Source organism: Aedes aegypti, chromosome 3 (genome assembly GCF_002204515.2).
Source record: "Aedes aegypti strain LVP_AGWG chromosome 3, AaegL5.0 Primary Assembly, whole genome shotgun sequence".
NCBI classification, from domain to species: domain Eukaryota; kingdom Metazoa; phylum Arthropoda; class Insecta; order Diptera; family Culicidae; genus Aedes; species Aedes aegypti.
The window spans coordinates 44,099,137-44,112,748 of NC_035109.1; the positions used below are offsets into that span (position 1 = coordinate 44,099,137).

Sequence of the window (13,612 nt, forward strand, 5' to 3'; positions counted from 1 at the left end):
AACAAACAATGAGAATTTCATAAAATAAGTACGTAGAGGGTCTTGCTGGAGATTTTTTGAAGGAGTTCTAAGACATTTTCTGGCAGAATCCCTTAAGAGATTTTTCTATCAATCTGATGAAATTTTTTTGAGAAATATTCTGACGAGATCAGTAGCCAAGCAAAACTCAAGAAAAAAAGTTCAATATCAACTTCAGGATTAGTTGAAATGATTTCCTGTGGGAGTCCCAAGAGAAACTCAATTAAAACTGGTACAGGAGTTCCGGGAGATAGCACTGAAAAAGTATGGAAATGACTTATAAGGAGTTCCCTGTGGGAATAGTCAGAGCAACCTCTAAAAACCATATGATTGAAAAAGAAAAGAAAGAAATATCGATATCACCGATATATTGAACAGAAAATATCGAATATCGAAAGCAAAACTTCGATCTATAGGAAAAATCGGAATGGCCCTAATACAACATGGTCAAGTTTTAAGGCCTAAATAGCAGAATAAATGAAATTTTCACCGAGGCTCAGATACAAGATGAATTTTACTCAGCAGAGAATTCCCAATATTTCAAACATAAACTTTTAAGTTGTTGTATATCTCCCATTTTGTGCCGATTGACATAAATTTAACTTGGAAAAGCACCAATTTTCGACCTAACACATGCTTTGTTTGTCTTATGCAATTGAACGATTATCCGAAAAGGCATAATCATCTCAATATTTTCATTCAAAAATTATCTTATATATAAAAAAATATAATGGGGTTTATATGTCACAAAATTGCTTGAGAACGAGTTAACAGATTTACCTCATTCTTTCATAGTAAGGTAATTATAGAAGTCTTCCGACTTTGTGTATACAAAGTCTAAAAACTTTACAAAAAGCTAAGATAAACCTAGTAAGGAAACTGATTCATTTTTAGTTGCATTTTGATTCGCATTATCAAACAGCCTACTGCGTTGACAAGACAAGGTATGGCGATTCAATTATTTTCTAATTAAAAAAATATCATTTATGTCAAAATTTTTGATTTGTAATTACTATTATTTAGTTTGTTTGTGAAAAACTGCAGGTCAATCGGAGCATAAAAGCCGAGATTCAAGCTTCCAAACCTGACCATTTTTTTTAAAAAAAAGGTCAATTTGAACTTTACTCTGTCAAGTACTTTATTCAACATGAACTAAACGTATGACTTTTTATTCCAAAACATGAAAACAATTGCACGATACAACAAAAAAAAATTGTGAAAAATAATCGAATACAATATTGGCAGATAGTTGATTAGGATTTAAGTCGTGAATACAATAACACAAGCGTATTACTAGTAATCGAATTTGAAAAACCATATTCTCTAATAAGTTACTTGTCAAAAGAATAGAAACTTGGTGACCAAATTTGATTTAATATTCAATGTTTAATATTCAATATTTTAATATTTAATTTTCATAACATTTGAATTTGACAAATGCACAATGGTCGGGCTCCATATAAAGGGGCGGCCAAAACTACCAAAAACTTTTTTGAGATTTTCATGATTTTTTTAGTTTTAAAATATACCTCATGTGTTATATTATTATGATCCTTTAATGAAACTGAACTAAAATTTAAATTTATATGACTTTTATGACGGCAAACCGGCTGAAGTCAAAAAAATTAAAAATGTGACAATAAAATAAAGCATAAATTTTGTAATTTAGGAATGCAATATTTCCCCAAAGTTACCCACTATCTGAAAGCTTATGGTTCAACACTTTTATCGAGCATGAGGATGGAAAAAAATATTTGGGTAAAGTTTTAATACTATTCAATGTTACACTTTAATAATTTTGATGATTTTGAACATGAAAAACAACTCTTGTCGCGTCATGTCGCCGCCATTTCGAATATTGCACATCAAAAAGCATCCTTAGATCTTACAAAAAACCTTTAAAATTTTTGCAGAAATTTGCTGATTTGCAAGTTAGAGCTATTTGAATAATTCAATGTTTTACATATATTTTGACGATATTTTTCATACAAAGTTTATTTGAAATATATTTTACCACTATTCATACACATTTTGATCAAAATCGATCAAATATAAACAAACTTTGTGCTTTCAGCCCAGTTTGATCACAATTTTAATTTAAAAAAAAATCATATTCTCAAAGTTACGTAATTTGTGAATAACCCCTTCTGGAATAACAAAAACGCCAAATGTCATATTCAGATTACATATTTCATCGATTAAGGCGATAAAAATAGTCTTGGCCAAACTTCACTTTTTTCCGACCATTGTGAAATGTTTTGAAGCATGGCCCACTTAGTAATGGAACAAACTGTTTTGCTTATTGCTGCGCTCCTACAATACCCTAGCAAAAATGTGTCGGCGAAAAAAACTTCACACATAATGAAGAGAATCAAGGTTGGTGTACGTCAACGGAATAGATGTCATTTGAGCGGGAAAAATTGCCAAACTAGTTGCAAAATCATTCTCTTTCACGTTTTAAATATAAACAAGATCATTAAAATGTTTAGGATCCTATTGTCTAACATAATAATTCTCGCATACTCTGAGATAACGCCCTAAAAGCCATTGGTAGCCACGTGTGTAGCTCATTGTTTCTGAGCACAAGAAAGAATAAGCATCCAAACCAACATAACGGGCAGGTAGATAATGATCCTTTCTTTGCCATAGCGTTGTTAAATAACATGAAAATCCATTCAAATGCTCAGAAACAACGAGCTACACACATGGATACCAATGGCTTTTAGGGCGAGATCAGAAGTTATGCGAGAATTGATTCTTTTTATTTTAGTTTTGAAATTCATTGAAACCTTTAGAGATCCATTCAAATAATAAATTTGGCTTAATGTATCACGGATTCCATGAATCCTAATAAAGTGTTCTTTCTAAAATTGGGGTGATTCTTAAAGTTTTTTTTTGTAACCCAGGTGATTTACTCATTCAGCAATTATTTAATTATTTTTTCCATTAAATAGTTCAAAATTTGTTTCTAACACAAATTGACAACAACTGGGTAAAATGCATGATAGAAAAACAAAACCATTGATTTCCTGCTCCTACAGGTCCCTCTTCGAAAAGTTATTAAACATTGTATTTAGATTTTGAAATAAAATAAAATATTTCATTTCTGCATAACACCAACCTTTTATTTTTGCTATCTTCCAAGTGTCATCTATCATGACATACAAATAAGCATACTTAGTGGTCACTTAGTGGTACAAAGAAAAAGAGATGAAATAATATGGCCAGAAACTGATTGTTGTTCAGAGTATTGATCTTCCATTAAACAGAATGTCCATTCCAAATGTTATGGATAGTTGGTCTGAATTTCTCTCATTCATTCTAGGGTTCTGCACCATGAACCTTGATTTATTCTGGAACACCCTAGCACAAAACCATATCACAGACCAGAACGTTGTACATAAGGGGAAACGAGGCAAGATTACGTCAGGCGTGTGTGTTAGTGTGTCACATAAAAGCTAACGACAGCCCACAAAATTGTCACTCGAATGTGTCCTTTCGATTGCCACAGCAGCGCCCTTGTAGTGGTGTCAACCAAAGTCGAATATCATGTCGCACGGGAAAATGTCACCGCAGCATGCTACGCGCCTACTATGTGTGACACCACCCCACTCCTGAAAATCCAACCGAACTTATCGCGAGACGACGTGATGGTGTGTGAGTGTGTCGCTTAGCCCGCAATGGGTATACGGATTGCATCGATAGATGCTAAGCTTCCCCCACTCCAGCATTTTCCGGATTCTCTTTGTCGTCTCCCTTCACACACGATTCCAACAGTTGGCGTTCTGTGTCTGTCAACGTTATTATGTTGTTTTTTATGCTTTGCCTCTGTGCACACGCTCTATTTACATGCTCCGAGCGCTCTCTTCCACTGCTCGGCGGTTCGCTCAGTGCTCGGGTGGTGTTGGTGTAGGAGAATAAAACATAATCGTCCCTCGCCTCCTTCGCAGACTGACGGCGGATTCTCTCTCTCGCGAAACGTGCGGGCGACGACTTCGCGGATTGCCTCTCTCTGTTGCCGCGCGCGTTTGCATGTGTCTCTTTGGGATTGTTCTTTGTGAGCTTATCGCATACGGCACTTGCTGACTTGGCTCTCTTCGCTCCGCGGCAAGTCGCTGGACAACATTTTCCGTATTCCACCTTCGTTCGGTTGTATGGGTGGACGACGACGACGACGGCTCCTGTAGCGACCGCAGCGCACACGACACCTGACTTGGCTCTCTTCGTCACATCGGAAAGTTCAACCAGTATTATTGAACCCGTCTAACGAGTGAGACATACACACCGAGTCCTCCGCTCTCATCGGTTTCTTGTGCTTTTTGTAGTGTGTAGAGGCCACTGCGAACCTGATTCCTAATCTTGAACACGGCAACACCTGAGGGGACGTCTGCTCTGCGAGGTGGAGACCCCTAAATCGAACCAATATATAATATCATCTTCGCCTTCGCGCCGATCGCCACCAGGAACCTCTCCCTCTCGCGTGCTGCTGCTGTCGCGTCACAGTCCTCTTCTGGTGTCGTATCGGTGATCCCGCTCGGTAGCAGCGCAAGATCGTCGAGGATCCTCAGTAGTCTACGACAAGTCGCGAGCGAGCAAACGAGTAGTGTAGTGCGCGCGGGGTTAGCAGCTAGATGCTCCGGGCCTCCCAAGATTATACCATAGCCGATAGTTCAACACGTGCGGCGCGACGTTACCGCAGCAGCTATCCAAGGCCTACCCCCGAAAAGTGGCCTTAGCTCCTCTCCAGTGTACACACGGAGAGCGCCGCGGACGGAGTTTTTCTGGACTTTGGTGGTGCGCGACACAAACAAACGCGATTACTACGGGAGGGAACACAAACAAAATCCCAGTGACAAAAATGCAATAATTTGATCGATCGTATCTCGGAAAAGTGTCGCATTCGCGGGTACTCTTCAGTGATTGTGCACGATAAAGGAAAATCAGTGAAAAGTTCTTGAGCTGAGAAGAACCCAGATAAAAAAAAAACAAAAATACAGTGAACACCTAAAAATTCTAAGAAGCAATCGAAAGTGATCTGAAGTGGAAAATATACGAAAAAAATATCAAAGAAGATCTGATTGTGAGAGATCTTGTGGATATAACGACAACAACAACAACAACACATACACCTGTGGTGCCAAACCAAATAAAGTAAAGTGTCGTCCCGAAATAGAAGAAAAAATCCAATAATTCGGGCAGAGCTCACGACACGAAAAATATTCAAAGTGCTAGTTTTGCCGAGAGGAAGCAGACGAAAAATAAAAAAAAGAGTTGAAGCAAAATAAGTTTTTGGTGTGAATGTTGCCGGACCACGAACAACAACAGCAACAGAAATAAAAGCGGGGCCAACAAACAAACGACAACGTTTTGGGGGTGATTTGACGAGTGAGGTGTGTTTTTTGGTGCGATATCCGGAACGAGATACAGATTCCTGCCGATCGCGATCATCTCAACAAGGTAAGCGGGGATTTTTTGGTTAACTAATTGTGTTTGATAAGGGTGTGGAAGTGGAAAGAGGTCACCGAATCGTGCAGATAATCAAAGACTACTAGATTATAGTTCTCTGTAATAATTAGGTGCTGAAAAATTGGGGTTGATTTCGATGATTTCGAAACAACGCTTGATAGAAAAGTGTCATTCTTGGAAATGTTGTCATCAAGTTGGTTTCCATGTTTATTTGTTCAAATACCTAAGTGGATTTCTTATTAAAATATTTTTACTGAATGACTGCAGTCCAGAATCCATAAATTTCAAATTCGAATTATACTTTGAAATTCAACGATCTTCGACGATTGGAATATGGTTCGTAATCCAAGTTGAGATTTCAAAAAAATCATCGGATAAATTCAATCTATCAAATGAAAAAGTGTTAGTTTGGCAGTCTCCGCTAACAAAGGTCAATTTCTATATTCAAGGGTGTGTTGAAGCAAAATGATTAGGAAATTTTTCACAGCAATTGATGTTTTGAACTTTGTTTTGAATTTTATGATGTGGATATGATTTTTCGAAAATTTGACTTCTGAGAGGTTGAGCCGAGATCTTCTTGAACTTTATAGCTATAGGAAAGGCCGCCTAATCATTCAGAATTTGACTTTAGATTTTATTTTTAATCACAAATCATGCCAGTATGCAATTTATAGTATAATCATATTGAACTGCAATAGTTTCCTTGTGATTATCGATGAGGTCTATCACAAGTGCAAACGAAAACAAACAAAATTCGATGCTTAAATCAAATACCATAATTAATAACTTTTTTCAAAGTCAAGCTGTATGAATGATGATTTAAATATGAGCTGTCATCTGTTGTTGCAACGGTAGCAAGGGTCTGTTTTAACAAAACAATATGTTCAATCATACTTCTGTCTGAAGGGCCAAACCCAATATTGGATCCTTAAGCAGGTACACTTACGCGAAACCCGCAAGTGAAAAAGAAACAAGCAGTCATACAAGCAAGCCCTTACTTGTCAGAAAGGCCCAAAAGATGAAATGAAGAGCTCGCCATTTTCCACAAAATGTTAGCGATAAAAAGTTGACATTTTCACTCTTTCTATCCATCCCGCTTCAATCGGGTGATTGCCAAATTGTATAAACATTCGAACACTAAAACGGCAAATACTCGCAAATTTGATGCGATTTTGAAAAGTTTCCGATTTTAAATCTGTCTCGGATGTCACTACTAATGTAGCAAGATCTATCCTTATGAGAAATTTGTATATTTTACTGATCATTTTAATTCATTATCATATATCTTAATGGTTGTGAGCAATTTCGGATCTCAAAGTTGTCCATCATCATAGACTAATCGAAAATAGTGCTATCTGCTCATTCAAATTAGATAAATGACTTTGGTTTCATAACTGCGATCATGGAGCAGCTGAATAGGGCCCTAATTTATTTAATAAAATCTTATTCATATTAAATAACACGATAGAGCGTGTGCATGCCACTACTATGGCCAATTTCCTGCTCATATTTGAACTTTAGTTAAAAACAATGATTCAAATTTGTACCTTGACACTTAGGATTTTACTTTTTAAAAAGTGCTAATGGGGTTGTTAATATTTGACATTTCCGGAGAGACACGGAAAACAAAATACACCTAAAATTTGAGTTTAAATCAAGGGATGTGACAAAATCTCTAAAATCAGAAAAAAATGTATTTTTTTTTTTATTTTAAACCAACGAAACTTCCACAGTTATTAACTGAGAGCTTACTATGCCAATAACCATTTTTGCATGCGTATATCGTGTGGCAGGTACGAAGATACTATGCCCTGGGAAGTCGAGAAAATTTCCAACCCGAAAAGATCCTCGACCGCCCAGACAACCAGAAATCGCATAAAAGTTCACGTTACAACTCGTTTATTCATACTAATTACATCAAACTCGCTAAACACCGTGGATACACTCGTCAGATTGATGAGTTTCCTCGCATAAAACACTTCTTTTCTGAGTTCATTTGTACATTTTGTTTCGTCCCGTACACTCGTACAAAGTAAGTCGAATCAATCCGTAGCAGCTGTCAAATCATCATTTGTTATCATAAGTTAAGTCGCATAATATTACAGGTTAGTTCGGTAGAATATTTATACACTTGCATTGTATGTTATTATTCATCACATAATATATGCACGCATATCGCCTCCACTTTTGTACGTAGAAGGCCGTTTCGCAACATCTTAGAAGTGAAATCTTGCCTCCAGGTGATTTCGTTATACGTACATTTTGGTTGTCTGGGCGGTGGGTTTCGAACCCACGACCCTCAGCTTAGTCATGCTGAATAGCTGCGCATTTACCGCTACGGCTATCTGAGCCCCCTCTTTCTCCCAATGGTGATAGTTTTTGTTTTAATCCTTTCATTTGCTTAAAGACAACGAGCCACACAATCGGTTACCAATGGCTTTAGAGACGAGATCATAAGTTATGCGAGATATAATTTGACCAACATTTAGTAGGGTCTTTGATCCCTGTCTCAATTTTAGTACCAAATGCTTGGCTTTAGGCCAGACAAAGGTTTACTCAGTTTAATCAATTTCAGCTATACCCTTAAAAAGGGCCCAATAAAAGAGCCGAAACGTAGGGCAAAGCAAAACATACCGTTTTTTCCCATGACCTTTGAGATTTTTTCACCCCCCTTGATTTAAACTCCTAAGTTTCCCGTGGCTCTTCCGAAACGTCATATAGGAACAACCCCAGTGTTAAGAAGTAAAACCTTTGTGGCATTTCAGTTGATTGAGTGAACGTCAAACATGATTTAAAACTGCCAAGGTTCAAAATTTGACCCGTTTCTAAAATTCAAGTTTAAATATGATATTGCCATTATTTGAGCAGGGAAATTTTCCAAAGTAGTGGCAAGAAGACACTACATCGTGTTGTTTATTAAAAACAAGATTTTATCAAAAAAAAAAAAAAAAAAAGAAATAGGACCCCATTTTCACATTTAGTTAATTGTTAAAAGTTTTTATCTCTCTTATATTGTTTATAATGAATAAAATGTTCCTAATCTAACGCAATTTGACCATTGAATGCATTCAGCATGAACATTTACCAAATTTAACATCCCTAGACATGCACTTTTCGAACAGAAAGCACATTTCTTAAAATATTCACTTTGGCAAAAATCCGCGGAAAAGATCTCAACGGGAAAATTGCGAAGAAATGTAAAATTTTCAAAAATGGCGATCTTGCATGGATTTTGTTACAAAATAACTTGAAAATCGGTGCATTTTTTGGCCGTAAAGGTCAATTGTTGGGGTTGTTTATAGAAAGATGTCATAAAGAATCAACAGATATCCCTTGGCAAGCATACCCAAAAGTCACGGATAATGCAAGAATTCTGATGTGTAAGCCTCTGAAAATCCTACTGAGTATCTAGCAAGGAGTTTACAACACATCTCTTCAAAAATCCGCTAAGGAACTTTCTCAACAAATATATTACAGTACTGACCCGGTTTGGCAGCTCCTTTTTGTGGAGAACTTTTTCCTCTCACGGTTTTATTATAAAATTTTCTTCAAGTCAGTTAATATTGGTAGTGGAGAAAGAATTCTTATAACTTGTTTTCTTGTCGAAAGAGTGCTTGAAAACGTTTTGAATAAGGGGCTGGCAAAAAGCCAACAAAAAATCTTGTTGATTTTTTGTTGGATTTTAACACATAAATGACCCGATTCAAAGGCAGTTTGATGAAGACTTCTTCAAGTTTTGTGATCCTTTATACGATTTGGTATCCCCGGGAATTTCCCCAGAATCCACGATTTTCTCATCCAGTAATTTTCTAATGATAAATTAGGTGTGCACCAAGCGTCACTAAGCTACTCTGAATATTTGAAGAAATTTTCTAATGTGCTTCTATGAGACGACCGTTATTCGTAAAACGGAAGAATTTGTAAAACTAATTCTCTTTGTCTGGCATCCATCGAGAACTCTTGCACTTATTTTTCAAGAATCTCCACTCCAAATATCATATTTAGGTCACAGAAAAAAATCCTGCTGATAGATTTCAAAGGATTTTGCCCATATTGATTTCATTTTGATTGATTTTCTGGATAAAATATTCCAGTAAAGCCGATAAGACTTACAGTATCTTAATCACAGAATTGCAATCAAAATATTTTATCAGTAATTCCGTAGGAAAAAAAGATATATTAAAAAAAAGTTCAAACAATAATACTTTCAAAATTCCAACCTTGTTTGTAATGTTCTTTTATGTAAGCTTGTTGTTCCATCATTTGAGGAAAACGTAAATTTGTAAATAAGTACAAAAATTTCTTTGCGGACCCCTTGGGATAACCTCACGCCCTCCAGGGAGTCTGCGAACCACCGGTTTGGAAACCCCCAAATTGGTCCACCCCATTAAACATTTGACAGTTCAACAGCCGACTAAATTGGTTGAAAAATCGGTCAATTGTTGCACCGACGCTTATGGAAGTTTAACACAACGATCAACTGACTAATCGCTAGATTAAATCGGGTGGCCGAGGAAATCTGATGTTTAGTTGGTCAACTTGCTTGGATTTTACTTAAAATACCGATTTATCCACCTATTTAGTAGGATTGTGTCGGCCCACCCTATTAAATCGGGTGATATTCGGATGATCCCTGTGTTAATCTTCCATAAGCGTCGGTGCAACAATCGCCCGATTTTTCAACCAATTTAGTCGGCTGTTGAACTGTCAAATGTTTAATGGGGAAATTAGCATTTAAGCACAGACAAATAGACGTAACACTTAGAACAAATCGTGAGAACAATCATAGTCGCTAGAACATGTACGCCCAATGCTAAAATCACTGTGTTTGACCGATGAGCCAACAGATGGCGGTAGTGTGTAAACGTCAAATACGAACAAAAACGATGCGAGCGCTGCGAGTGGTGGATTGCCCACCTACCATATATTTGAATCGACCGTTTAAAAAGTGGTCGAGGGACATCGATGAGAGTGTGACGTCTGTTAATCTGTGATTTGAGGTTTTGTAATGATCTTATTAGGCTGATACAAATAATTAATTTCTTTCATGTCCGACACCACTTGGAAGGTACGAGGGGGGGGGGGGATAAAAATAAATAAGGAACAAAAAGATAAAAATGAAAAAAAAAGTTATTTTTCCGAATTTTTATTTTCAACTATAATTGTTAAACTTTCTTCACACGTCCTCTGGATCATTATTTTACTTGTATTTTACTTTAAAAATTGAAAAAAACCTAACTAATGTCAAAACAATGATGAATCTTTTTTTTTCTCCCCTTCAAAATTTTCGGATTTTTGAAGATGAGGGGGGTGGGGGGTTGACATAACAGAAAATTAATATTTGTATCAACCTATTGACTTAAAATTTATCTTTAAAACCGCAATAAATCCAAAATTGTTACTGGGGATAACCTTTTACACAGTGGAACAAATAAATCACTAACAAAAATTATTTACTTTATTATTTAGGTTTCAAAATCGGAACAGCAAAAGCTCAGCAGAACTCTAGTACATACATCTGCCAACCAGTTGAGTAACACAATCTCAATACAAAGTCTTTTCCATAACTACCTAAATCATGCTACTGATTTTATTTCGTTCAAAGTCCTAAAACTTTTAAAACTTCATTATATTAATTAACACGAAATAGAGTGTTTTCTTGCTACTACTTTGGCGAATTTTCCCGTTCAAATAACGGCGATATCAAATTTAATCTTTTAGTTTAAAGGCTGATTTGCTGCTAAAAAGGAATCGCTCAAGAAAATTCTCTCCGATTCCTTGCAAAAATTTGCTATGGCGATTCCCGTTTAAACTGACATTTCATTTGAACTGTGTACTGCGATCAGAGAAAAGCAGTTTCTTGGGCAATGCCTTTCCGGAATTTCCCGTGCATAAAAATAGGCCAGAAAATTACTTGTCAGTACCAAACCAAGCTTTAAAATTGTTACAAATTTGAAACTTGACACTTTGGATCATGTTTGACGTTCACTGTAACAAAACACCACGTTCCTACCTGACATTTCAGAAGGGATACGGAAAAAAATACACCAAAAAAATGAGTATAAACCAAGGGGGTGACCAAATCTACCAAATGCAACGGAATTTATGAAATTATAAACGATGCGAATGAATTTCATAAATTAGAATTACGGCCCAACATTGCAATACAATTTGACATTTTATACTCAATATCCCGCCCTTTAGGCCATATTCAGTCTTTTCTATTCACAGTTCGCACACTTTATTTGACATAACGTATGTAAAACTCAGCATAAAATTAGCAAAACCCAAGTAACATTAGTAGCTGAACAAAAGTGTAATGAGTTCAATCAGCTAAAATCTGCTTGAGAGTGATTTGTTCAACGCTTATTACACCAAAATTTTTGTTAATCAGAAGTTCATCGTTCTTCAGCTTTTTTACCGCTGGATTATTGAAACATGGTAGAAGTTGATCTTTGTTCGGTCAAAATTACTCTAATATTCGAATGCCTGATTTATGTTTAGTATTTTGATTATGAATGCAGATTAGTTTTAAACTTGAAGAACTTGGTTTACAAAGAAAAGAAGTTGGTAAATAGTCCACCAAACGACGATTCCTGTCGAAATGTAATGAAATTCTTATCATAAAACGCCACCTCTAAAGTGTCAAAGTCAACCTACCCAATGAGTTTTTTTTTGCCGACTTCAGCCAAATTTTTCAGAGGTTTGGTAGTTTTATTTTGGACTTTTTGACTATTTTGACCTGTCCAGTTGCTGAGATATCAGTGAAATTTGCCAAATTCCGTAAATAAGGCTTGTTGTGCAGCGAAGATAGTGAATCAAATTGAAATTAATCAAACTTCATGATATAAAGCTACATTATAAATTCCAAACAGTTGAAAGCCTATTCTCCTTTTGACTTCTCAACTTCATTTACCAAAAATTCACCAAACTGATACTTTCAGCAAAAATTTTGAAATTTTCATTCATATCTAAAGGTTTTTGAATCTTTACACCTAATTTAATTATGATCGGCTATCACTCACGTTGGCTTCACCAACGAACATGGTGAAACCAAAAGTATTCATCTTCTCAGACAAGAAAATTATTTGCACCTGTTATCCGTTCGACCCTCAAGATAATTTCAACCTGGGGAATTTCCTTCTTTTAGGGCTTTTTCCAATCTCCCCTTCGGCCCTAACCCAAGAAAAAACGTCAGACAGTAGGGCACCAACCGGGTCGCTTCCGAACAAGTCTCGCCGCAACCCAAAATTTTCCACTGTCCGATTCCCTCCAAACACTCAAAAGCCCTCAATTGGCCCATCCGTCCCGGTACCGTTGCTCCCCAATCGATCACCTATGATGAAGATGATGACGGGTCGGTCGCGATCACGAGTGCGGGACGTGTAGCAACCTCGCCACAATTTCTGTGTCATTCTGGCCGAGCGCATCGAAAAGAGGTCAGCCCCATCTCCAGAAGCCCTGAAGGCGCGCGGGAACGAGCGGTATGTTGCGAAAAGTGTCAATTCCCCTTGATTGACATATCAAGTTCGAGAGTTTGCGAATCGAATAAATAACGCCTTGACACGAGGTGCATCGTATAAAGAACACGCAGCGACGAGGGGCGCATCGCCGAATCTGAGACAGTAGGCGGCGGCGGCATGGGCTTCAGGTTAATCTAATGTCAAAGCTTATAAAATATGGCTTTTTTCTTTTATTCCAACAAATCAAAGCCCGCGATTGGCGACGACTGTGTCGCGCTATAAACTGCCTGTTTAATTGCACAAACAAACGATCAACTATTATGGCAACAACAAGCGGACAACCGAATGCATTTCGATTCGATGTCAAGTCGCACAGAGCAGAAGAGCCGTCGGCGGCTAATCTTCGTCTCTCTGTCTCTCCCTTTTTCTGCCGCTGCCTGCTCGGTGTCTCTGTGATCTGGGATCCCCCCTCGATCCCGAAACAGGGGGAGACAACGACAAGCCGCAAGAGCACACCGATGAATGATGATGTTGATGTTTTGTGTTGTGTATACATTTTGCACAAATAGACGAGCTGTCAAATTGAAAGTTTATCAGCGTTCGAAGTGTACTGGATGCTGTCCGCAGCACAAAATAAAGCACTTCACATGGATGTTGTACACTTT

The 13,612-nt window shown here is 37.2% G+C and overlaps 1 protein-coding gene across 1 annotated transcript in view; it reads left to right on the forward strand.

Annotated features, from left to right (window-relative positions):
- The first annotated feature begins 4,166 nt into the window (after positions 1 to 4,166).
- LOC5577784 overlaps positions 4,167 to 13,612 on the forward strand; it is a 36,431-nt gene continuing 26,985 nt past the window's right edge. Inside the window, exon 1 of the mRNA XM_001663507.2 lies at positions 4,167 to 5,475. The gene's annotated coding sequence lies outside the window, so the exon portion shown is untranslated. The remainder of the gene's footprint in view (positions 5,476 to 13,612) is intronic.